Source organism: Silene latifolia, chromosome Y (assembly GCF_048544455.1).
Source record: "Silene latifolia isolate original U9 population chromosome Y, ASM4854445v1, whole genome shotgun sequence".
NCBI lineage: Eukaryota > Viridiplantae > Streptophyta > Magnoliopsida > Caryophyllales > Caryophyllaceae > Silene > Silene latifolia.
Genome location: NC_133538.1, coordinates 160492291 through 160519548, shown reverse-complemented (window position 1 = coordinate 160519548; position 27258 = coordinate 160492291).

Here is a 27258-nt window from a genome sequence, read left to right as displayed (position 1 = left end):
AAAACCACGGATTTGGAAATAATTTTTGTGACTGAAAAAGAAATTAAATCCTAGTCTAACCTCCTTCCAAGACCCTACTTATAGCTCCCTTCTTATCCCTCCATCTTTTTGGTATTTTTCAATTTTTTCAATTTTTTTTCCTTCTTTCTCTCTTTTTCAATTTTTTTTTTTTCCGAAAATCCCTCATTTTGCCTAAGGTGCCCTTTCGGGTTTTCACCTTAGCTTGTCCTTTCCTCTCTTGGTGGCTCGCTTCTCTATTTTTCACTTTGCCCGCAATGCCCTTTCGAATTTTTATCCCGTCCTCGACCACCTGCCCATTTTTGCGTAGGCGCCCACCCTTGTGGGTTTTTACCAAGAAGGGATTTTCATTTTTCATTTTATTTTTTCCCTTTTTTTTCCAATGAAATTACAAATATATTATAATTCAATTCCCTCCCCCATACTTGGACTACACATTGTCCTCAATGTGAAGGGGCACCATCATTTCTTGTTCATGGAAAGAAATTAGAGCCCGATGCTCCTCCTTGATCGCCTTGCTTTTTGTATTGGTTCATCCAATTGAACCATTCTTCTGCTGTTTGTCATGCTTGCGAGAGGTAATGCTCATAGTCACTTAGAGGGGTAGGAGGTGTGATGTGTGGGTTGGACGATATGGCCATCCCAAAGAGGGAGTTGACCAACCCAAGAGTGCCCTCATGCATTTGAGAATCTTGATAGGAGTAATTGAGGTACATTTGTTGAAAGAGTTTTTGCTCTTCTTGTAACACCCGCGAATTTCCCATTTTGACATTTAAAATTTATTAAACCGTTTGATTACTTTATTTATATTTTTGAATTATTCAATTTAATTAATTTTATGTCAAACACGATTTTCTTAAAAGTATTATATAAAAGCTCATTTATATAAAAATACGTATTATTAAATTATATTTTTGAGGCATAATTTATATAAGAATTTATGTATACATATTTTTGGTCGGACAATACTAGTGACAGCAGTAATAATAATTTCCGTCTTAATTTCCGTCTAGCTGTAGACCGTCACATTTCCACTTGTGAGACTAATATTTTCTCGACCTATCCTATATCGAAAACACACACACCTACCCTCTAACACTCTTACCTTTTTAATAATTCTTTTATTATTATTATTATTATTATTATTATTATTATTATTATTATTATTATTATTATTATTATTATTATTATTATTATTATTATTATTATTATTATTATTATTATTATTATTATTATTATTATAATCCACCGTCCCAACTCCCCTACCTTTCCCCTTTCTTTTCGAAACACAAACACCATCAACAGGAACAACATTCCTGCAACAACGGAGTAACACGCCATTTCCTCCGAGCTTAATAAAACACAGATCCCGTCCCCATTTCTCAACCAAATTCGATAATTTCTGTACCATTCCTCTCCTTATTTCCCCCTTCATCTTTCAAGGTAAGAAAGTCTCGTTTTTTTGATGGTTTCGAATTTCGCCGTCTTATAAAAGTATCGATTTTTGCCTCAATCTCTTCGTTTTCTTGCTCCTTGTTGAAGTTGTCGAAGACCCAGTGGAAGACTCAAGCTTTGGGGACCGTTTATTCGAAGAATAAGGAGCGTTTAAGGTAACGGTGATATGTTACTCGACATTATGTCAAGATTTAGTGTTTATATGTTGTAGTTTGTTACTAGTAGTGTTAAATTGTGAATCTTTGCATCTTTTTCTGGAACTGTTTTTGAATAATTGAATGTGACGGAATACTATGAGATTTCCAACTTCAATTGCAGAAATTACATGATTTATAGTTACTTGACAGTGTATCTTCTTATGTTTAATATCCGCCTTTATTGTAAAGATATTCTACTTGTTGGGTGTGTAGGCCTAATTTATACCGGAGAAATGATAGGATATCGAAACTTAGAGTGTGTTTTTGGAATGAGTTTGGCAAGTGTAGTTGCATGATGCTGTAATGTCCTACCACAAATTATAATTGTTCAAAGTTAGGGTCCATTCACACAAGTGCTATCTCTCTTATTCTGAGTTGTAGATAAGCACTAAAAAGTCATGAATAGTATTATGCTAGTAGTACACAATATGGTTTCCGTTAGTATAAATAATTTTCGACCCTTTGTTTTATGACGAGCGTTTCATTTCTAGTCCGGAACTACTATCTTCCTGTATGTCTTCTCACTTGGGTTGTTATGTTGCATTTTGAATGCTCAATTTCATGCCCTTACTTCTCTTGTTTGATTGTCTTAGAAATTTTTATGAGATATATTTGTGGGGCTCTTTACTACTTAGTTATTGGACTCAATATAAGTTGTATGATGGATTCATTATATTTTAATGGTTGGGCTAAATACATTACATTAATTGGACTTGTTGTGTTGAATTTGTTGGATTTGACATGAGTAAATTATTGGACCTCACATAGATAGGTTGCTTATTGGGCTCATAAATGAGTTACTTGAGTTAGTCACATTTTCATCCCGTAAATTTCACATAACGTAAATTATTCATTATCGCTCGTTATATTTTATTTAACCGGAATGTTTTAATTATGAACTGCTTATTTTGTATGCTAGAACTATGAAAAAAATTATATAAATAATTACTTGTAAAAGTCGTATTCTTGTAGAAATGCCATTATACTGTCATATATGCTATAACGTATTACTCGACATATCTTTACGCCGCTCTCGTGCCATCTGCCGGGAGTTGGTTGATTTATGTTTTTCCCGCCCCTTTCGGACTGTTCTGCCGATTGTGGGTTAGCTCATATCGTATTCTGGTGACAATGCCTTTATGCTATACATTTTGCTTGACTTGTCTTTACGCCCCTTTCGGACTGTCCTGCCGATTGTGGGTTTAGCTCATATTTTCCGCCTCATTCGGACTATTCTGCCGATTGTGGGTTCTCGACTTCTGTTCTGTCGATCGAGTCTTGGATGCGGTCTGTTCTGCCGCATGTCGAATCGGGGACCGTTCTGCCCCGAGAGTCTGGTCAGATTTAGACTAGGACTGAGTCTTGGGAGTACCATTGTCGTCCTACCAGGGGAAATATATTTTGATATATGAGTAGTAAAGGTCTTGGTTGGTTATAGATATTGGTATTTATCTTTCAAGGCAAGAGTTATGCCTTGTGTTGTTAGTCTTGGTCCTATAGGATACTAGAGGTGAGATGCAAGCCTTCTAGTTGCGATATGATCACCGGGGTTGATGTTCCCATCCGTTCTTATGGTGAGATGCAAAACATAAGTATGAATGTGATATTAGTAGCCACGTCTCGTGCAATGTTTGTTAAGAGGTTTTAAAAGTAATGGCCACAGTTTTTATTTGATCCCTTACTTAACTGTTTCACATGATTCGGATTCTAATCGCACATCTATATTGTATTCCTTTGAAATGCGTGCTTGGGTTTAGATTACCGTATTCTTGTCTTTTATATTATTTAATTGTCTCACATGAATAGTTTAATCGTTATCATGCTAATGTTGATCTATCTCATTCCATCTCATTTAATTGGCGTGTTTAAATATAAACTTGATATTCTTATCTTTTGTGAGTATCTTATATGACTTACCTGTTTTAGTTCTTGGTTATGTTCATTTTGACATTTTGTGGCTGGGAGAACCTTGAGTTACTCTCCACTGACTGTGGCGTTCATGTTTACATGAATGACAAGTATTAGTGGTGCATTCATGGGGTGAAAACTTGTGTGTGCTAGCGAGCACTCTGGCCTAAAAGTTGGTTTATTAGGATTGTTTAGACTCACCTTTTATTGTTTTGTCATTCGAGGGATATATTTTCCCTCACCTTTGACCATCACGTTTGTATAATTTAAATCTTTATTTCCGCATTCTTTATTTGTGTTTTGTATTTTAATAAAACCGCGCTTTAAGTTTTAAAAGTTTCAAAAATTCCCTATTTTCTGCTTGAATTTATAAGTTATATTTTTCGTCTTATCGTGGGGTGTCACAATTGGTATCAGAGCCTATGTTGCTCCCGACGCACACACGTGTACCCCAAATTTAAATTTGAACTTGACCTTGAATAATGAATGAGAGATGGGTAGACTTAAGGACTTAAGGTGGTAGTCTGTAGTGTGTTTGCTCTTTGTTAGGTTCTAACATGTTTCTTGATTGTCATTTAATATTTCTTGTGCCCTTGGAACAATGATCGTGAGCTTACCTACGTGAAGATCAAGATTTGGTGCCTATTGCCGGAAATTGAAGATTTGTTCAACTTTGAAGAATGCTTCTACTTCCTTGAAGATGTTTCTCATTCTTTGTGTACCTTGCCTTATTCTTTATCTCTTGATATCTTTATCTCTTGATACTTATTCCTTATTTTAATCTCTCTTCTCTATTTCCTTGGAAGTTACTCTTGTACCCCCAGCTTGTCTTTGTTCCTTGTTTATCCTCCCTTAACGCCTTTAAGATAGTTCTCTTCCTTTTGTGGGATATTAATCTTGGTGGGATAATATGACTTTTGAGGAGTTTGTTGGTGGTTGACCCATAACCCTTGTTTTGAGAAGTTGTGATGTTAGAAAGACTTAGATAGTGTAATGAGGCATACTTAGTGATTCTTATACCTAATTCCTTGATAAAGTGAGTATAATTGATTGGTGGATTCTGTGTGTCAAGTGTGAGTTGCTTGTGAAACTAAGGTTATAGAACTTGCCTTGTTGTTTATACTTGGAAGTTTGAGTTGAGCTCGGGGTTGACATAATCAGTATACTTTTGTGAGTGTGGTGATGATTACATAAGAATCATGTTAGGCGAGAGTTATTGCTAGTTTTCGAATCTCATTTGGGGTATTCACTTTGCGATAATGAGGATTTGTAGCCATAGTTCTTGAGATGTATTTATAAGTTGGGATCGATGGATGTTGAGCTGAGATGAGTTAGATGTTTTGGGTGGTTATCTCGTAGTTTGGAGAATGTCACCATTTATGCTTTAGGTTTCAAGAGTACAACAAGATCTCCTTGGGATGATAGAATATGCAAAAGAACTTTTGAATTTGGATTTTTGATTGAGAGTTTTGCCATTTTGAGAAACTCATAGTTGACACTAGTTGGATATGAGTATAGCTTTGTTAGAAGCTTTGACCTTGATCTCATGGAGGTTGTTTGTAGATGTTGAGGATTTTAAGTGGTGAATCACACTTATAGTGAATTACCTTGTTTCATGGAATAGCTTAAGATGATGTAACATAAGCGTTTTTAGGAAATCCTTGGAAGTGATGTAGTTATAAGTCTTGTTGTTAGGAAGTTTTCGAAACCGTTCAGGATGATGTTGTTATTTGAGATTTGAGTACCTGGCGTTTCCTTTTGTCTAATTTCCTTTCATCTTTGACCATAAGCATTACCGTTCATACCTCTCTTCCTCGCTTTATCATGCTCCTCCTTTAAGTTTGGTACTAGTAACCTGTGAAACTCTATCTTTGACATCCTTGTTGACCTGACTTCGATTCTTATCCCTAGTAAGTTCATCATAGTTCTTTCGATTAGTTAAGTTTGAACTCTCTTATCGTACTTTGCATTCATGATATCTAAGTTCTTTCCTTTTCGTACAATTTCTAAACGTTTCAAGCTATCATTTTTGGTTCATTGTTAAAAATTCATAGTATTTTTTTTACAAAACCTTACCTATTTTAAAAAGTTCGAAAATGAAAATTTGATTTAGTTCCCTATCTGTTCTTTGAGAGTAAACTTATTTATCATGATTTTAGTTGCTAAACTCGAGATTTCTTTAAATTTTATCCAATTTCTGTTAACTTTGATCTATTTATGATTTCTTTGTCAAAGTTTAATATTATGTTTTCAGGAATTTGACTCCCTTTTGAGTTTAAAACTGAAAACCTTTATTTCTATTTTGGCTTTTGCAAAAGAAAATTTGAGTGGATTACCTTTTCTTTTGATTTTAACGTTGATCGGATGTTAGAACTTGTTATTAGAGACGTTTAATAACTTGTTCTACGCTTGTCGGCGAATGATTTTTGTTTTAAATTTGTCTTTGACTTGGAAAGTTAGCGTTCTTGTGTGCACGACAAGAGCAATTTCGTTCCATGAATGAGACTTACACTTTTGAAACTCTCCGTTAATGTTTTTGAAAGTGTTTTGATTTTGATTTATACAAATGATTTGCCTTTCGACCTGGTTCTGTCAGAAAATTTTAATTGAAACTTTTGAAAGAATTTTAATTCTTACAAGTAAGTAACCTTTTAATGTTTTGTTACCGATTTTAAAAGTTCAATTTTATTTTTATAACCTTTCTCTTCTACCTTCAAGTTTCGAGGACGAAACTTTTTAAAAGGTGGGATGATTGTAACACCCGTGAATTTCTCCTTTTGACATTTAAAATTTATTAAACCGTTTGATTACTTTATTTTATATTTTTGAATTATTCAATTTAATTAATTTTATGTCAAACACGATTTTCATAAAAGTATTATATAAAAGCTCATTTATATAAAAATACGTATTATTAAATTATATTTTTGAGGCATAATTTATATAAGAATTTATGTATACATATTTTTGGTCGGACAATAATAGTGACAGTAGTAATAATAATTCCCGTCTTAATTTCCGTCTAGCTGTAGACCGTCACATTTCCACTTGTGAGACTAATCTTTTCTCGACCTATCCTATATCGACAACGCACTCACTTACCCTCTAACACTCTTACCTTTTTAATAATTCTTTTATTATTATATATTATTATTATTATTATTATTATTATTATTATTATTATTATTATTATTTAATCAACATTTAATCAAGTTTTAATACAAGTTTTATTTCCTTAATCTCTCTCTTGTTCATCCTTTGTTTTGGGTAATTGAAGACTATTTGGGTTATTATTGGGAGATTGACAACCTTCCAATCTATCATCAAGCACTTCTATTATTCTTTGCTTTATTATTGGAATCATTAGTAGGTATAATTCTCTTAATCCCTTTTTAATTATTGTTAATCACTTTCATTTATTCATCATGTTTTACTTTGTTTGTATGATTGACAACCTTGCTAGCATGTTCAACATGATAATGAGTGAGTAGTTTCCTTAAGCTAGGGTTAATGGGTAATTAGGGAAAACCAACATGGGAGATGATTCATGCTTAAATTAATATATTTTCATAGTTTATTTGCTTGCTTGTTGTGATCTCAACTTATGCACATGTTATATTTGATGAAATGCGAGCCTATGAATCCTTGCATTTTTTACCCATCACCTATCTTTTCAATGAGACTTGTAAGACATAAACCAACTCGAGTCTTATTAGACCATGCATATAGTTGAGTAGGGAAGATTAAGTCGACTTGTAGGTGTTGTACAATCTAATCGATTCGGCTCCGGGACCCAAACTTTCCTAGGATTGTAAGATATAAACCAACTCGATCCATCACAACAATAATTGCTTGCTTATAATTTGAGAATATGTTTGTATGATCAATTCCCATGAATCCCCTATGACCCCATGACACCATAGTGCCTTTTATCAATTGTTTACATCCCTTTCAATTCATCTTGCTTGTTTACTTTTATTGCTATTTAGTTTAGTGATCTTCTACTTCAAACCCCAAATTGTGACACTCTTAGACACCACTAGTTGCAATATAAAATCTCATCTCAATTCCTGTCCCTTGGGATCCGACCTTTACTTGCCTCTTTACTAATTGTAGAGTTGTTTGTGAAGTTATAAATTGTGTTTTGGTCTTGGTGCTCCTAACGACAAGTACCGAAAACTAAACCTCCTCGAGAGTCCGACCAAAAAGAGAGATTTGATTGATATTAACAACACTAAAGATTGCTAAGAAGAACATGCTCTTCTAATTCGACTAATGGGGTATTTATAGTGGGGATTAGTTACATAAATTAGGGTTTACTAAGGGCTTAAATGACGATTAAGTCCTTGAGGAATCGCCGGTCTCTAGGAAGACTCAGGTCTCCTTTTCGCCGGTCTTAGAAAAATATGCGCATCCTTCCTTGAAGCTTGTAGAAGGCGAAATGGCTGTAAGGGAATCCGGGCGTCCAGGGCACGGGACGGGCGGTTTTGGGTGTTTCTGGACGGGCGTCCAGAAGGGGAAAACGGGCGGATTCTGGGCATTTTGCATGGGCGTCTTGTGGAGGAAGACGCTCGGATTGTGGTAGCTGGACGGGCGTCTTGTGGACAGTCTGCCCGGATTGTCTTACAACTTCTTTCCTTCTTCTTTTCTTCCTTTTTCTTCATAAAATCTTTGAGGATTTCCTCGGGGATGCAAGGATCTTTTTTCATCATTGCCCATCTACTATAGTATGTACAAAGGCCTTCTAATCTTGTCTTCTCTTTGATGCTTGGTCATTGAATTCAATCAATTTAGCCTCATTTTGACATGAAAATGCAAGGTTTGCACTCCTTTCCTACCAAGGACACAAAACCTCAAAGAATATGCAAAACAAAGGACTAAAGACAATAAATGACACAAATATGCACTAAAAAGCATGGGAACAAGGCTAATTCGGGGACTAAATATGCTATCATTATGGTCACATCAAGTATTGCCGGGTCTCGGCGAGCAAGTAGAGTGCCGGAAAGGAACCGGTAAGTAAGTCTCAAAATAGGATTTTGAATGTGGAAAGCTAGACACTCCTTGATGTACATGAAATCTCGGCGGTCATGGCCCTCCATAGGGGTGCAACACTATATCTCTTCGGTTTTGATGTCCGGGTAGGCGAGACATCGAGACCAAGCACATTAGCAAATTCCACTAGAGTCATCATTCTTGAAACACTCTCCAACCTAAATTCTATGCATATCGTCTTATTCAAGGTCGTGATTTTTAAGAAGCTTAAAAATTCAAGAACAAGGGATCGGTAAGTTTGCTCGTGCATGTGGAAAAGGGTAAAGAGACCAAACAACTCAGAAAGAGCTTCCATTTGGTGATAAAACCCAAGTTTCCTTAAAGTTCTATGACATAAAAACTTAGTAGGGAGAATATTCTTACGAAGAAGCCGATGGAAAATGAGTCTTTGCACATCATTGACGAATTCAACATTTGAGAAGTCATCAAGCCTTGTAAGATCTACAATTTCTTCATGCTCCCTTCTTAAGGTGTTGATGTGGGAGGTAGAAGAACTTCCTCTTACCCTTGGTCTTCTTCTATCCCTAAAGGAAGATCCCTTTGGTGGCATTCTTTGATTGTTGAGCTGGAATTTTTGATTTGTTAAAGTATAAAGATGCTCTTTGTGGATTGAATGTTGCCTTTGGAACCCTAGAAAATTAGGACTTTTTGATTTTATGGGGTAAAAGAGTGATTGGGATATGCTTTGGAGTCATAAGGAGGTGGGTTTTTATAATACAAGTGGAAGGAAGGGTGATGTGTCACAAATTGTGTGGTGGGGTGTTTTTAAATTAAGAAAAGTCAGGATTGATTAACGCAGGAAGACGAGTGGCTTAGTCACAAGACGCTCGGATTCTGTCATTTCGGGACGAGCGGATGTAAGGGAAGACGCTCGGATTCCCTTACAGCTAAATCTCTCAAAAATTTGACGCAGCCAAGACGAACGTCTCGAGCATAAGACGGGTGTCTTTTCTGGAGCCGGACGAGCGTCTTTTCCCAAAGACGGGCGGATTCTGTGACAGGAACTTTTCTGAAAATGCACTGGCAAAAAGACGAGCGGATTCGTCTTCAGACGCTCGGATTCCAGCAGGACGAGCGGATTCTCAAAAAGACGGTCGTCTTTGTACAAGCCGAACGGATTCTTTCTTCAGATACTCGGGTTGCTTGCTGCAGATTCCCCTTGATTTCCTTAACTTCGATAAAGGCTTCCCCACACTTGAAAATTGATTCCTTCCTACATTCAAAATTCATTAGTGACCCTCCCTCACTTACTCTCATGGAAAGAATTTATGTTTATGATAAAAGGAATGTAACAAAATTATAAATACAAGTTAGAGGGTTAGTATATTTACAAGTGGTGGTTTAGGGAGGACTCCCCCAAACTCTCCCTTTGATGATTCTTTCAAGGATGAGGAGGCCCGAGGTAGGTGACCTCGACCTCTCCAATAAACGCTCCCTCATAGTATGGCTTCAATCTTTGTCCATTGAGCTTGAATTTCCTTCCATCTTCCGCCTTGATTTCAAAATCCCCATATCTTCCAACTTCGGTGATCACGTAGGGACCCATCCATCTAGAGTTCAACTTTCCCGGAAAAAGTCGATAGCGGGAATTGAATAGAAGGACTTTATCCCCTTTGTGCAAGGCTTTTTGCTTAATCCTCTTGTCATGGAGCAATCTTGTCCTTTCCTTGTAGATCTTGGCATTCTCATATGATTGTAGTCGGAATTCCTCCAACTCTTGAATTTGAATCATCCTCTTTTGACCACTTAATTTGAGATCAAGGTTAAGTGCTCGGATTGCCCAAAAAGCTTTGTACTCCAATTCGATTGGCAAATGGCATGCTTTTCCATAGACAAGCTTGTAAGGGGAGGCTCCTATGGGAGTCTTATAGGCCGTCCTATAGGCCCAAAGAGCGTCATCAAGCTTTGTGCTCCAATATTTTCGGGTCTTAGTTACCACTTTCTCAAGAATTTGCTTGATCTCTCTATTCAAAACTTCGACTTGACCGCTTGTTTGAGGATGATATCCCAAGCCGGTTCTATGTTGAACACCATACTTTGTCAAAAGGGATGCGAGCTTCTTTTCATGAAAATACGTTCCTCCATCACTTATGATTGCTCTAGGAACTCCAAATCTTGGGAAGATTATTTTCTTGAAGAGCTTGGTGACCGTTTTGGCATCATCGTTTGGAGTGGCAATTGCCTCTACCCACTTTGAGACGTAATCTACGGCCACAAGGATATACCTATTCCCATTGGATGTCACAAACGGACCTCGGTAGTCGATCCCCCAAACATCGAAGATCTCCACCTCTAGAATGCCCCTTTGTGGCATTTTGTTCCTCCAATAGATATTCCCCATTCTTTGACAAGCATCACAATGAATGATGAATTCCCTCGTGTCTTGAAATATTGTAGGCAAATAGAAGCCCGATTGAAGAATTTTTGCAATGGTTCTCCTTGCTCCATGGTGCCCACCGTAGGGTGATGAGTGACACCCTTCCAAGATAACTTGGACTTCCCATTGAGGGATGCATCTTCGGTAGAGCCCATCACTACACTCTTTGTAGAGGTTTGGGTCATCCCAAAAGTACCTATTTACTTCGAATAAGAACCTCTTCCTTTGGTTGTAGTTCAAATTTGGAGGGAGTACTCTTCCAACAATATAGTTGGCATAATCGGCAAACCATGGGGTGATGTGCCTTTCAAGTTGTGTTTGAATGGCCATCAAAATATCGTCGGGAAATGAGTCATTGATCGGCGTTTCTCCTTGTTCATCATGAAAGCGGATCCTTGACAAGTGATCTGCCACTATATTTTCGGCTCCTTTCTTGCCTCTTATCTCCAAGTCGAATTCTTGAAGAAGCAAAATCCACCTCAACAACCTTGGTTTTGCCTCCTTCTTTATCAAGAGATGTCGGATAGCACGGTGATCCGAAAAGACAATCACCTTGGATCCAAGTAAATAGGAACGAAATTTGTCCAAAGCATAGACTATGGCAAGAAGCTCTTTCTCGGTGGTATCATAATTCACTTGGGAGGGGTCAAGAGTCTTGCTTATATAATAGATGGCATGAAGAGCTCTTCCTACCCGTTGGCCAAGAACCGCTCCAACGGCGTAGTTACTAGCATAACACATAATCTCGAACGGTAGTTCCCAATTTAGAGGTTGAATGATCGGTGCCAAGATTAGTGCTTCCTTGATTCTATTAAAGGCTTCAACACACTTATCAGTGAAATGGAATTGGGCATCTTTAAGTAAGAGTTGAGTGAGGGGTTATTTTTGAAAAATCTTTTATGAAACGGCGATAGAAACCCGCGTGACCGAGACAAATTCTTACCCATCTAACATTCACGGGGGGGGAGTTTCTCTATCACCTCAACCTTAGCTTTATCAACCTCGATGTCCTTTTCCGAAATTAAATGACCCAAAACAATTCCTTCATTGACCATGAAGTGACACTTTTCCCAATTTAAAACAAGACTAACATCTTCACATTTTTGCAATACAAGAGAAAGATTATGCAAACATGAGTCAAAGTCCTTTCTATAAACGCTAAAATCATACATAAAAACTTCCATTATGGTCTCTAGGTAGTCGGAGAAGACACTCATCATGCATCTTTGGAAAGTGGCGGGGGCATTACATAAGCCAAAAGGCATCCTTCTATATGCAAAAGTACCATAAGGACATGTGAAGGTGGTCTTATGTTGGTCATCCGGGTGTATAGGGATTTGGAAGAATCCCGAATACCCGTCAAGGTAACAAAAGAATTTGTTGGAGGCTAACCTCTTAAGCATTTGGTCAATGAATGGTAGGGGGAAACGATCCTTTCTTGTTGCGGAATTCAATTTTCGATAGTCAATACACATACACCAACCGGTGATCTTCCTTGTGGTATTAACTCATTCTTTTCATTTGTCACCACCGTGGTACCTCCTCTCTTAGGTACCACTTGAACGGGGCTAATCCACAAAGAGTCCGATATGGGATATATGATTCCCGCATCAAGCAATTTCATAACCTCTCCTTTGACAACTTCTTGCATGTGGGGGTTTAATCTTATTTGAGGTTGAATTGTAAGTCTATGGTCCTCCTCTAGATTAATTTTATGGATGCAAAAGTTGGGACTTATCCCCTTAAGGTCATCTAGACTATAGCCTATAGCCTTCTCATGTTGTTTCAACACATCAAGCAATTTTCCCAATTGATTTTCATCAAGTCTATCATTAACAATCACGGGTTTGGTTTTTGACTCATCAAGGTAAGCATATTTCAAATTTGGGGGAAGGGGTTTTAGAGTAGGGGCTTGTACCTCACTTTCCTCCTTTGAAGATTTATTAAGAATTTGCTCCATCTCCATTAGACATTCCATTCTCATTGCATACTAAACTTGTTCTTCATTCTCATCAACCTCATTACATTCGAATTCCATGGCGGATTCCTCTTGCTCTTGAGCTTGAAAGATGTCTTCTAGGATGGATTGCTCATCTTCTATAGGTTGATATGCTTCCACGAGGATCTTATGTACTAATTCGGATTGTGCATGAGTAAGTTCTTTGTTAGCTAGAGCGGCCTCAAAACGATCTACCTCCAATTCCCAATACATATTTTTAGCCTCACTTGCTTCTAAGGCTTCTAATGCTTGCATGGGATCTTTGAAGAAAGGTATACTTAAGTGGTCCTCTACAAAAAAATCTATAAGGTCCATCTTGCAAAATATCGAACAACTCGAAAATAATTAGAACAACCTTGAGGAGTTTTACTTCCCCAAGGCAAAGAAAGACACAACTAATAACAATATGAGAAAATCTAAATCAAGTTAACACCGTCCCCGACAACGGCGCAATTTTTGGTCGGACTCTCGAGGAGGTTTAGTTTTCGGTACTTGTCGTTAGGAGCACCTAGACCAAAACACAATTTATAACTTCACAAACAACTCTACAATTAGTAAAGAGGCAAGTAAGGTCGAATCCCAAGGGACGGGAATTGAGATGAGATTTTTTATTGCAACTAGTGGTGTCTAAGGGTGTCACAATTTGGGGTTTGAAGTAGAAGATCACTAAACTAAATAGCAATAAAATTAAACAAGCAAGATGAATTGAAAGGGATGTAAACAATTGATAAAAGGCACTAGGGTGTCATGGGGTCATAGGGGATTTATGGGAATTGGTCATACAAACATATTCTCAAATTATAAGCAAGCAATTATTGTTGTGATGGATCGAGTTGGTTTATATCTTACAATCCTAGGAAATTTTGGGTCCCGGAGCCGAATCGATTAGATTGTACAACACCTACAAGTCGACTTAATCTTCCCTACTCAACTATATGCATGGTCTAATGATACTCGAGTTGGTTTATGTCTTACAAGTCTCATTGAAAAGATAGGTGATGGGTAAAAAATGCAAGGATTCATAGGCTTGCATTTCATCAAACATAACATGTGCATAAGTTGAGATCACAACAAGCAAGCAAATAAACTATGAAAACATATTAATTTAAGCATGAATCATCCCCCATGTTGGTTTCCCTAATTACCCATTAACCCTAGCTTAAGGAAACTACTCACTCATTATCAGGGTGAACATGCTAGCAAGGTTGTCAATCATACCAACAAAGTAAAACATGATGAATAAATGAAAGTGATTAACAATAATTAAAAAGGGATTAAGAGAATTATACCTACTAATGATTCCAATAATAAAGCAAAGAATAATAGAAGTACTTGATGATAGATTGGAAGGTTGTCAATCTCCCAATAATAACCCAAATAGTCTTCAATTACACAAAACAAAGGATGAACAAGAGAGAGATTAAGGAAATGAAACTTGTATTAAAAATTGATTAAATGTTGATTACAAGATTAAAGAGAGATTTGATTGATATTAACTACACTAAAGATTGCTAAGAAGAACATGCTCTTCTAATTCGACTAATGGGGTATTTATAGTGGGGATTAGTTACATAAATTAGGGTTTACTAAGGGCTTAAATGACGATTAAGTCCTTGAGAAATCGCCGGTCTCTAGGGAGACTCCGGTCTCGTTTTCGCCGGTCTTAGAAAAATATGCGCATCCTTCCTTGAAGCTTGTAGAAGACGAAATGCCTCTAAGGGAATCCAGGCGTCCAGGGCAAGAGACGGGCGGATTTGGGTGTTTTTGGACGGGCGTCCAGAAGAGGAAGACGAGCGGATTCTGGGCGTTTTGCACGGGCGTCTTGTGGAGGAAAACGCTCGGATTGTGGGTGTTGGACGAGCGACTTGTGGACAATCCGCCCGGATTGTCTTACATCTTCTTTCCTTCTTCTTTTCTTCCGTTTTCTTCATAAAATCCTTGAGGATTTCCTCGGGGATGCAAGGATCTTTTTTCATCATTGCCCATCTACTATAGTATGTACAAAGGCCTTCTAATCTTGTCTTGTCTTTGATGCTTGGTCATTGAATTCAATCAATTTAGCCTCATTTTGCCATGAAAATGCAAGGTTTGCACTCCTTTCCTACCAAGGACACAAAACCTCAAAGAATATGCAAAACAAAGGACTAAAGACAATAAATGACCCAAATATGCACTAAAAAGCATGGGAACAAGGCTAATTCGGGGACTAAATATGCTCTACTTATGGTCACATCATTATTATTATTATTAGTATTATAATAATCCACCGTCCCCACTCCCCTACCTTTCCCCTTTCTTTTCAAAACACAAACACCATCAACAGGAACAACATTCCTGCAACAACGGACCAACACGCCATTTCCTCCGAGCTTAAACCACAGATCCCGTCCCCATTTCTCAACCAAATTCTATAATTTTTGTACCATTCTTCTCCTTATTTCCTCCTTCATCTTTCAAGGTAAGAAAGTCTCGTTTTTGTGATGGTTTCGAATTTCGCCGTCTTATAAAAGTATCGATTTTTGCCTTGAATAATGAGCGTTTAAGGTAACGGTGATAGGTTACTCGACATTATGTCAAGATTTCGTGTTTATATGTTGTAGTTTGTTACTAGTAGTATTAAATTGTGAATCTTTGCATCTTTTTCTGGGACTTTTTTTGAATAATTGAATGTGACGGAATACTATGAGATTTCCAACTTCAATTGCAGAAATTACATGACTTATAGTTACTTGACAGTGTATCTTTTTATGTTTAATATCCGCCCTTTATTGTAAAGATATTCTACTTGCTGGGTGTGCAGCCTAATTTATACCGGAGAAATGATAGGATATTGAAACTTAGAGTGTGTTTTTGGAATGAGTTTGGCAAGTGTAGTTGCATGATGCTGTAATGTCCTACCACAAATTATAATTGTTCAAAGTTAGGGTCCATTCACACAAGTGCTATCTCTCTTATTCTGACTTCTAGATAAGAACTAAGAAGTCATGAATAGTATTCTAAATAAATGGTATTGGTAATTGATATAGAGGCTTGTGAGTCTTGTATGTGGTCGTAATGTTGATGGTTGGCAAGTTGTGAATTGCGTAGTGGTCATTAAGATACTAGTGGAGCAAATGTGATAGGTGAATGGTTGGATGCTTCCGCAATATGGCTTAATGGGGTTGAGAAAGTTGTCTGTCAATTGTTGTAGTAAGTTAGTCATTAGTAAACTTGGATGTTAAATGAAAGTTATGTGATAGGTGAATGACTAGAGTGATGTGATTAATAGTTATAATATCAAAGTTACAAATGCATGTTTAGGAACCGTCTTGTTGAGGTTACGACAGTGCGATTAGAGGTAAAGAAAACATATTAGAGGTATGTGTGTTGAAGGTAAAAGATAGTCCATTGGTTGCATAATAATTGTTATGGTATGAAAATAATGAGTTGAATGAGGTAATGAATTGGTGACTTGGGACATTGTACTTGTGCGATATATGATGTGAATGAGTATGTTAATCTGTGGCGATATCCGAATTCGTTTTTCGAATTGACGCGCGTTGCTGTTTTGCAGGGAACTTTAATTAATCTTGTATTTCAGACCGTGTATTTAGCATTGCTTGACCGAGTATGAGTGCCTACTAGACCGAGTAGACCTCATTCGATCTAGTTAGGAAGCTATAACGTCGAGAAAGTTGGAATTCCCTATGGAAACTCGACCGAGTAGCTCCAACTCGATCGAGTGGAGGCCACTCGATCGAGTACCATACTTACTCGATCGAGTAAGTGCTACAGTACCCAGAAAATAGCGGGTTCATAAACCCTTTATTTTGTTCATTCTTTTTATTCCTTCCTTATTTTCGCAAACCCTAATTCCCAAATCCCTCTCAAACCCTTTGATTCTTGTGATTGTGGTGCTTCAATTTGGTGATTTTCTTACTTGAATTCGTTCTTTTTACTTACTAATTGATCAAGGTATGAATGCTCACTCTATTTTGATGTTTTTAATTAGTTAGAATCATATAGGATGTTGAAAAGTGTTGAAAAATCAATTTACATGTGTTAAAACTTGCTTCTAATTGTTGCAATATGATCTAGATGCTTTCCTTTGATGATTATTGTTTATGACTATGCAAAAAAAAAATCGAATCAAATTGAATGAGGATGTGAACCGAAAATTTTAAGGTTTGAGAAATTAAATTGATTTTTTTTTTCTGGTTGTCTATTGTATGTAAGAGAATGAAAATTGGGTAATCTATGCCGTATATATCATGTATAGAGTTGATTTTTGTGATTTTCACTCAAAAATTTGTCAAAGAACTCCGTCTTAAAAGTTCCCCAAACTGAAATTTGTCTCATGTTATTGTGAAATTGGGTTGTACGTGAAGATGTTTTGAAGGTTGGAGTCCTAAAAGTAGTAGTGGTTAAGTTAATTCATGCTAAATATGTCAAAAATTTTACAGCTGTAGAGACCGTCTGATTTCTAAGAATTGAGAATTTTGCTTATAATTTTTGGATTGTTGGTGAAAGTGTGTACTTAGCTATTTCGTTACATGATAATACACGTATGTTCTATGTTGTTTTCTAGTATATGTGTGAGTGTATATTGAAATTTTATGCTGAAACAGATGCCGAGACCTACAGTGGGGACTAGACAGAGTAAGAGGGGTAGGGCTTCTGAGCCCGAAATTGGGGAGGGGAGTGGTCCGGTATTCCCGGCTGTACCCGAATACCCGCCTGTGGTATTTGTGGATTTCACACAAAGAAAAAGGTTTGTGGCTTTACGGACTCGTAAAATGAGACCGACCCGCTGCATTGACACGACCCTTTTGGATGATCTGGGTATTGAGACTGATGTCAGACACATCTATGAGACCTTGGAGTTGACCGAACTATATCGCCTACGAAAGCATTCGTATGCCTTTCTGACCCTCGAGTTTATGAGCTCGTTTAAATACGAGCCGGTGGAACAAACTGTGGAGTTCCACCTCATGAACACCAGCTTTGTCTTGACCATGGACTTGTTTGCTTCTCACCTTGGCTTGGCTAGGCCTGCCAAGGGAGCCCTTCATGACATACCGACCGAGTGTGGGGTTTGCAGTCTTATGCTTTGTATCACCGGGAAATCAGCTCCCACTGCTAGTAACATGTTGATCAATGATGTGCAACATGTCACTTTGAAGATCTTTCTTCGTTCTTTGTCGTGTCTCCTCTACGAGAGATCGGATGTGAGTAAGTTGAACTCACATGAGTTAATGCTTCTGATGGCATACCTTAACCCCGAGCGGACTGAGATAGTGACCTTTAGTGCTCCCGCCATAGTGTGTGCCAGTCTAGCTTTAATGGCCTCGTCTGACACTAGGATCCTGAGTTGTGGTGCCATTGCCACACGTTTAGCTGAGAAGCTAACTTCCTTTGAGGCTTCTCCGGCCTACACCCCTTTAGCCACCCCGGTACCTATCTTGGACAAAGCTTACTTCCTCGACCTGAAATGGTTGAGAACCTTGGAGGATGGCAGTTTAGCGTGGAGGGTGTGGGACATGAGTTGGATGAAGATACCAGCTCCTGAGCCCCTCCCACCGACATAGCCTTTACCTGCAGAAGTTATATCTGCCGATTCTGACGAGGAGAAGGAGGAGGATGCGCGTCCTACGAGGCAGACATATTTCATCGACCCGGAGATCCTCCGAGTCATGCCTGAGCCGAGGAAGGGGGAGAACGTGAGGGCTAAGGAGGATCGACCTAGAATGGGGAGAGGGCCACGCCGAGTGCGAGAAATAGTGGTTGAGACTCAGCCACAGCAGCCGGTACCACCACAATATCCGTTTCCTGGTTACCCTTCTTTTGATACCCCGGAGATGCGTGAGAGCTACCTTGTCGAGAGAGTGTCCTCTACCTTGACACTCCGGAACATGAATGAGATGGCATATGTTCAGGGAATTGGGACCTCGGGATCACATCCGGTTTGGTGGAGGGGAGTCGGGGACAGCAGCGGGGTTTTCCACTCTTATGGGGTGGATATGTCTACATGGGGAGCGCCTCAGTTATACCCTTACGGTGGTTTGACCCCTTGGTACGTGAGACCAGATGCTGGAGCCGGTGGTGATGCGGGTCTTGGTGCGCCAGGAGCAGGCACTTCGGGTGGTGGTGGAGATGAGGATGCCGTGATGGACGAGCAGCAGCAGTAGGAGTGATACTCCGTTTCTTTCTGATATGTTTGTAGTTTATGTTGGACATTAGTTTGTTTCGGTTGGTAATTTTTCGTACTTGGTTTGTATCAGTGGCCATAAGGCCGTACTTGCTTATTTGTGAACTTGTTTTACAGGATTTGTGGTCGGGTCATCACCCCGACTCGTAGTTATGTGACTATATACATCGTGTTTATATTTAAGGGCAATTCTTGACCTGTAGCAACTCGATCGAGTGCCCCTCACTCGATCGAGTAGATGTAGGCGTGTCTATTGGAGGGGTATTCTGATCTCGGGCTACTCGATCGAGTAGCTAAGATACTCGATCGAGTAGGGCCAGCTCGATCTAGTGCCTGACCAACTAGATCGAGTGTCACTATTACAGGCACTTTTCCAGATTTAAATTGTTTCAATGCTCATATTTTTGGATGTTTTGATATTAGTCATGGTTGTTGATGGTTAGTAACATGTTTTCGCCTCATTATTAGTCATGTTTAGACTTGTGCTTGAGTTATAAGTGAAATTTGTGAGATATAGGTGTGACGGGATAATGACACACATTGTTGCGGGAACTTGGCATGCAAGTGATGTTGTTTAAGTTTATTTTTGTATATGTACATATCTTTACCTTGTGAGTAGTGGTTATGTGGCGTCAGGTGTCATGGTTGTATAATATCAAGTGTTGAGATACAGTTAGTTTACCACAATAATATATATATATATATATATATATATATGTATATATATGTATATATATGTATATATATATATATATATATATATATATATATATATTCATCCATCCGTGAACTAGTATGTAATTTCAATAGTTTACGTTTGTATGGGTTGTGGTCACGTAATGTCCGTTAGTAAGGTGTCGTGTATATATGAATTGATATTAGTCGTAGTTAATGAGTAATATTGATAAGATGCAATATGTGTCGGGTTAAGGGACAGAGAAGTCGTTTGATGGTGAACTTCGGGGACGAAGTTCCTTTTTAGAGGGGAAGAGTAATGTCGCAAAGGGAAAATGCTGTAATTATAACAGTTTTGCAGTATGATTGTGATGTTCATAGTATCTCTGTTACATTTAAAGTATGAGTTCATAATTGTTTTAATAGTTTTATTGTGGGAATTGTATAATAGAGTGAGAGTGAATAATGGTTGAACGAGATGACATGTCGTTATACCTTATTTTTCAGTAATCATTTGTTATGTTATCATGAGAATATGATGTCATGAGCAGTAGCGGGGTTGTCATCAGTGGTTTTGCGTTGTGCGGCTATGAATTATACATTGCTGTGAATCTGGGATAGGACCGTTATGTTGCATGTTTTGTGTTGGAAATTGTTGTCCAGTGAAAGTATAGTCTCGTAGTTACGTTAATGCGTGTCTGAATAGTTCGATGTAGTAGTATAAACGATAGTCGAGTTGGTGCATGTTGTGTGTTCGGTAATTTAAGTAGTGGTTCTTCGAGGCTTGAGTGTGTGGTGTGTGTTAGGCAATTGAGTATGATGATGTTTGATGGACATACGAAGTGAGATAATACTTCTAGAGAGTTGTTGACCTGTGTCGGGTAAACGGTGGTGTCGACCTTGGTTTCTTGTCGTGTGGTTTGGGGGAGGATGAGACGAACTTCGAGGACGAAGTTCTTTTTAAGGGGGGAAGACTATAATACCCGTCCTTTTAGGGACCCGTTGACCGACCTTAGGGGCATGTGATAGCCTTTGGGAATTCGTTCAAGAGATGCCTCGTATCGTGATAGGCCTTGGGATAAGTGGTACTCGATCTAGTCGAGGCTACTCGATCGAGTAGCTTGGGTACTCGATCGAGTAGGGGCCACTCGATCGAGTAGGTTGGTTACTCGATCGAGTAGCGTCTTTACAGCGAGGGTTTATAATCGTGTTTTGATAGAATCACAAATCATTTCCGCCTCCTTCCTTCAGACCTAGATGTCGCCTTACCTCATTTCCTTCGCCATAATTCCTTCCATGAGAGCCTTTGAGGATGCTTGTGCATTGAAGATAGGGTGCTTGAGTCGGGTAGCGGTCTTGACGCCGATATGCGATGCGTAGGTATGTCATCATCATCATCTTTGTCATTGTTGTTCCTTGTAGGGTTGTGGTGATAGTAATAGGCTTGTGTACTGTTTGTATAGGGGTTTTGCTTGCTTGGTCGATGTCATATGATTGAACAAGGAATCGTTGCGGTTGGCTAAAGGTAGGTTCGCCTACTCAGTTTCTGTTAGTTGTTTAGTGTGTCGGTAGTTGTGTTGATTGTAGGGTCAGTGTGGTTGATTGATTATGGTAATCGGTTGGTGTTGTGTTGTTTTGTTTGTTGTTGTTGTGGTGCAGCTGATTGTGAATGATTGTCTATGGTTCTCGAGGTGCGTCCTCGGCTGAGTGGAGTCACTTGCGAGAGTGGCTTCACGCCCTAGTTTCGCCCTCCGTGGAACCCGCCACGGGAAGGGATGTGCACATTAATGGGATAGGGTTATCGCTCAGTATGATGAGCGGGGCTTAGGTGGGAACGGCTGCGGTCCCCCACTGGCAGGGCTGTTCTAGTGGACAGTCGGTGACGGTGATTGATCGGAGATATGGTGTGTCTGTGTTTTGTGTACTTGTGTAGTGTCTGTGGTTGTTGATGTGTTGCCTCAGTTGCTGACCTTGTGTGGTTTGTCTTTGTTTTTTCTGTTGTGTTTGCCATGATCCCTTATGGTGAGTAGTCGGTCTTTCAGGTGAGGTCTTGGATGATAGCTGGAGTCTTGGCAGGGATGGGTCTTTCGCAGGTTACGTCAAAGATAGTTCACATAAGAATGTTGAGTTGTATCTTTTGTTTTAGTAGTTTGGTTAGATCACTTGTGATAATTGTAAATGTTCTTTTATTGACTTTTCATTATTACTTTCCTCGGGTTACCGAGATGGTAACGCCTTTATATGCTAGGGAAGGTCTTGTTAAGGTTCCTTGGTATATGGGGGTGTCACAAATTCGGTTAAAGAATTGTTAGCAAATGATCTGTTCAGTAGTCTATGTTCATCTATATCAATTCACGACACCATTAAAAGTCTATAACCACATCCAACTTAGAAATCTTGCCGTCTTAACCACCAAAAAATGTCACCGTCGCGCCAACGCACCTGACATCACTGGTCATACAAGACAATGTCGGAGCATCGTCACCAACCACCATAGAACACCGCTAAAACCGCATGTGGTTTCCTGTTCAACCACATCGAAGCTCCGCAAGTGTCTACCCTCGCCGTCGATCTGTCAACCACTAGCCACCCGAACTCTGACACCACCAATGGACTCATATTCCACCGGCAAGAACATTTATTTACTTAAAACCTTCCAACTAGTTCATTTTTACTCGGATTTTTTCGAAATTCTAATTTGGTTGTAGTAGATCTAGTATTAAAATCACAAAGATTTTTAAAAAATGAAAAATAATTGAGATCTCAAACACCAATATAACTCAATGAAGATCACGTGGTCGACGAAGGTGGTTGCCGGAATTGAGCTCCGGCGCCGGCGTCACTTTATTGGTGCCACTTTATGGACGAGAAACAGGTTGCCAGTAATAAGGAAGTGGAGATGTGTAAGGGGTAGGAGTTGCCAGTTGGATTCACTACTACAAAATGAAGCTATGGCAACACTAGGAATTTGTTGCTTATTCCCTTGAAAATGTTACATTAAGGTTTAAGCAACATTTTAGCGAGTGTTGCTTAAAGTCATGTTGCCTTAGCCAATTGCAACATTTTGAGCAACACTTTTCAGTCAAATGCAACATTAAACAAAAGTGTTGCAACTATTAAATGTATGCAACATATTTTTTAAGAAGCAAATGCAACACTATAATGTAAAAGATGCAACACTACAACGCAAAAAATGCAACACTATTTTCACCTTATTTCAATTTTGGCAACACAATTACCTACATATATGCAACACTCTTTATTCCCTCCATAGACTTAAATGCATCACTTTTTTCTATCAAATGCAACACTTTATGTGCTACAACAAATAATCCGTATTCAAATTGGTGTCATTTTTAACGTGTACAACAAAAACTAATGTTTTTAAACATTGAAATGGTTTGCTTGAAAGAGCATATCATTGAAGAGTTCAAAATTGACATATATCCGTTATTACATCGCCAAACTAGTAATTAATCCTAGTACATACAATCCAAAAATATTTCTAGGTAATAGTTCATTCTTATATGACCAAGTACAAAATATAAATAAGTGAGTTCATTGTGCAACTTTTGTTATCAATGCGATCTTCCTCCAAAATCCATATTCTCTCATACATGAAACCCAACCTGTGACAATAAACAATTTCTAAATCAGTTCAAAGAGAAAATATCCTAAAATCTTTAAACACTTACTAACAAAAACCATACAAATTGTAGAGCATACACAAACTCGCTATATTAGAACTTAAAGATGGCATTGATTGGTCACAACAGAGCTTCAAAGGCTGTCACAACTAATGCAATACTGAACATTCATTTCTTGAAATCTCAACAGAATTAGGCCAAATTCAAATGCTCATATATGGAGTTCTACATGGTAAAAAAATATGTTCTATATATGTAAAAAATCTTGAGAATGTCATCTTTCTCATGGGCTTATAATGGTCAAGTTTCACCGAGTAGATTTTGCCCAACAAGCCTTCAAAGACTGATATGATTTCATATCTCAGTTGCGACAAGCCAGACTTATCTGCACTAAAATGTTCATAGCTCCCAAACTAGGCAACATTTTGGGTTAATTCTTTTTAGAGGTGATACCTAACTCAAGTAGATTTCATTTGACGTATGGCTTAGACATTGGTTCAACTTTACCAGATAGATATGAAGCCTCAAAGTTTCTTCTGGAACATGGCAGAAATGCTGAAACTTCAGTACTGACCTGTCAGTACTCTCAAGATTTGCACAAGTTTTCCCGATGATGCTTGCTAGAGGTGAAAGCTAACATCCGTAGCTTCGAATGGTATAGGTTGGGCATGCTAATTCCAAGGGATCAGAGAGTTATGAGGGCTGAAATTCGACACAGAAACTGAAAGTGCTGCTGAGTAAAATGCATTAGTTCCGTTTTGAACAAGGAACGTTCAAGGGTATTTTTGGCCATTCATATGCTATGTAAAACTCGTCCACCCAATGTCCCTTGGTCCTATAATGATGCTTGGATGAGGAAATAATATTAGCATCAAGAATAAAGCATGTGGCAGCAGAAAAACCAAGCCAAATGCAAGGACAAACTTATCTGCATAAAAACTCATCCACTCAAGTACTCTATCTGCTCGTGACAAGAAATGGATTGAGGAGCTTAATGTTTAATTTATTTTGACAATTTTGTACTTAGTAGGATTCGGAAAAGATTCATTATAGAGAAAGAACTCAAGTACTCTATCTGCTTGTGCTACATTTTAACTTCTTCTCAGAAATGATACAAGGATCATAAAATCATACAAACACCAAATGAGAATAAAATAAAGGAAAGGAGCAGTAAACCATACCTTTTAAGAGAAGTATTTTGCAGCAACATCAAAAGGTAGCTTGTCGAGTAACTTTCGCAAAACTTGTTCAGTCATACTATCCCTTTCTTTCTGAAGTTATCTTTGCATATTTTCCCTTTCCTTCTCGATTTCTCTTTGAATATTTTCTAACACCATCTTCTTCTTTATATGATCTTCATCCAACTCTTTTCGCATGTCATCAACTATATTTGCTTTCACCGACTCTAATATTTCTCCAGGAACAATATAAGACATTGTCGCACCATCCACCTTGTTTAACTTTTTATTACAAACACCCCTGCCATATAATCGACGGCGTCCATACTTTTCCTTACCCATGACACCCATGAAGGCATCTGAAGGACCACTTCCGTCGTCCGGAACTACATAATTTTTCATGTTTTCCTGCAATTAGAATTTAACAAGTCAATAGTAACTTAAAATACAAATGGGTATGAATGTAACATAAATAGTATTGGCTTACAATCTTTTTTTCAGTATCCTCAAAAGACTCCGCATATTTCTTTCCGTCATTTCTTTTCCGAGTACGCTCAAACAATTTTGCAAGACAACGGGGTTCCTTATTTGGATCCTCATTTTTCTGCACATATGTAATATCAATCAAAACCTTGAACAATTTTATCAGTTTAATGGATTAAAGATTATTGACAAAGAATTTCACCATTTCCTCTCGTATTACAGCAAAGCTTTTTGGACCAGCTGTGTGCATATTTTTTACGACCATACGACGATCCCTATTGCGAGAGCAACGAATCTGCACATTACAAAAATATAACTTCGTTAACTAGGAAAAAAAAGAGATAATATATTTGTCATAATATAAAGGACTAATTTTTTTTTCAAACAAGACCTTCTCAGATTTCTTTTTCCACTTGGCAAGTAGTTTTATGAAGTCCTCATCAGGAACTGTTTTGGATCTGTGAAGCCACCTACTCTTGTCGTCCTTAAAAGCGTAGTAATGTTTTCTCTTGAAACGACATTTATGGATTCTCCATGTATCTCTAATAGTTTTTATCACCCAATCCTTACCTTCTTCGGGTACTGCGTACTTCAGCTAGATAATTGAGCAAAACATTAGAATATATACCATCAGCCCATGTTCAGAACAAAATATATGACATAACTAAAAACAATTGCAACAAGAATAATTTCATAGATGTAGATACCAACAGATATTGCCACCTTTTTTCTTTAGGAACCTTTCTCCAAGAGTCAAAGATTAACAGTACAAAGCTATAGTCACGTCCTAGTGTCCCCAAGAAACGAGAAAACTCACCTACAATATCTGAGTCCTCAGTGATTGGACCAATAGGCTGCCCAATCTCGTTTAAGATTATTGCTTTGCGTTTCTCTGATGACCGCGTGTGTATATTGTGTAACTTTGTTGGACCTCTTATTTTTTCTTGCAAAATAGCTAATTACAAGTGAAAATAAGTATAATAATGCAATATATTAGAAAGAAAAATTTGATTCAAAAGCAAATGAGTTACCATCTAACTCAAGATCTCTACTAGTTAAGTTTATTTGTTCACTTTCCTCGTCGGTATATTCTTCATCAGGGTGTGTTTCAGGCATAGAAAAACTATTCAAATCTTCATCCTTACTATCACGTGACTTTTCTCCATCAGAATCAGTAGGGATATCTCCAATGATACCAATTTCTCCCTCGTATTGAGTGGCATGACGAGTCTGGAAGTGATCCTTATGTGGAACTTGAACAATATTATGTAAAACTTATTATACTGCTGCTAAGACAATTGAAAATAAAATCTAAAATACAATGTGTGTATAGTAAAATCAGGTACATACCTTCTGATCCGAGTAAGATATCATCTTCATTGACATGACTATCAACATCAATATTTAGCTGTTTTGAGGTAGTACTCATGTTCGGGGTGCTATATGTTACATTATTTGATTTACTAAGATGGTCAGTGATTAGCTCATTTTCTCCTTGTGACCGTTTCTTCTGCAAGATCAAGTCCACCATAATCATCTTCCCATCCTTTTTTGATCTTGATTCACTTTCAGGAATTGACACTTTGTCTAAGTGTGTCTCCAGTTCAGGCTCATGTCGTATATTTTTGGATACATCTTGATGGTTCATTCCTAGTCCCAAATCTAATTCTTGTCTGGATAAGTTATTGTATTTCTTCAGTGTTCTTGGTGTAATAAATCGCACATGTCGTCGACCACCAGATTGTGGAACCTGTATGTGTATATGCAAAACCAAGTTAACATTTGATATTATCTGTGAACCATAACAGTAGCAAATACATTCAAAAACTGAAATTGTAAGAGAAAAACAAGAACATAACCTTTATGGGAAGTTTATAATTTAAAGAGTCATTTTCTTCGTAACTTCCAGTAGCATTATCAGGAATATAATCTTCATCTCTCTCATTTGTACTTCTTGCATTACCCCTTTCTTTCCTTTTCTTGCCCTGACTACTCCCCACTAAACTTGAGAACGAATTGGCAATATTAACTAACCCACACTCTTTCAGTCTAGCATTATTATGGTCGATCCTACTCTTT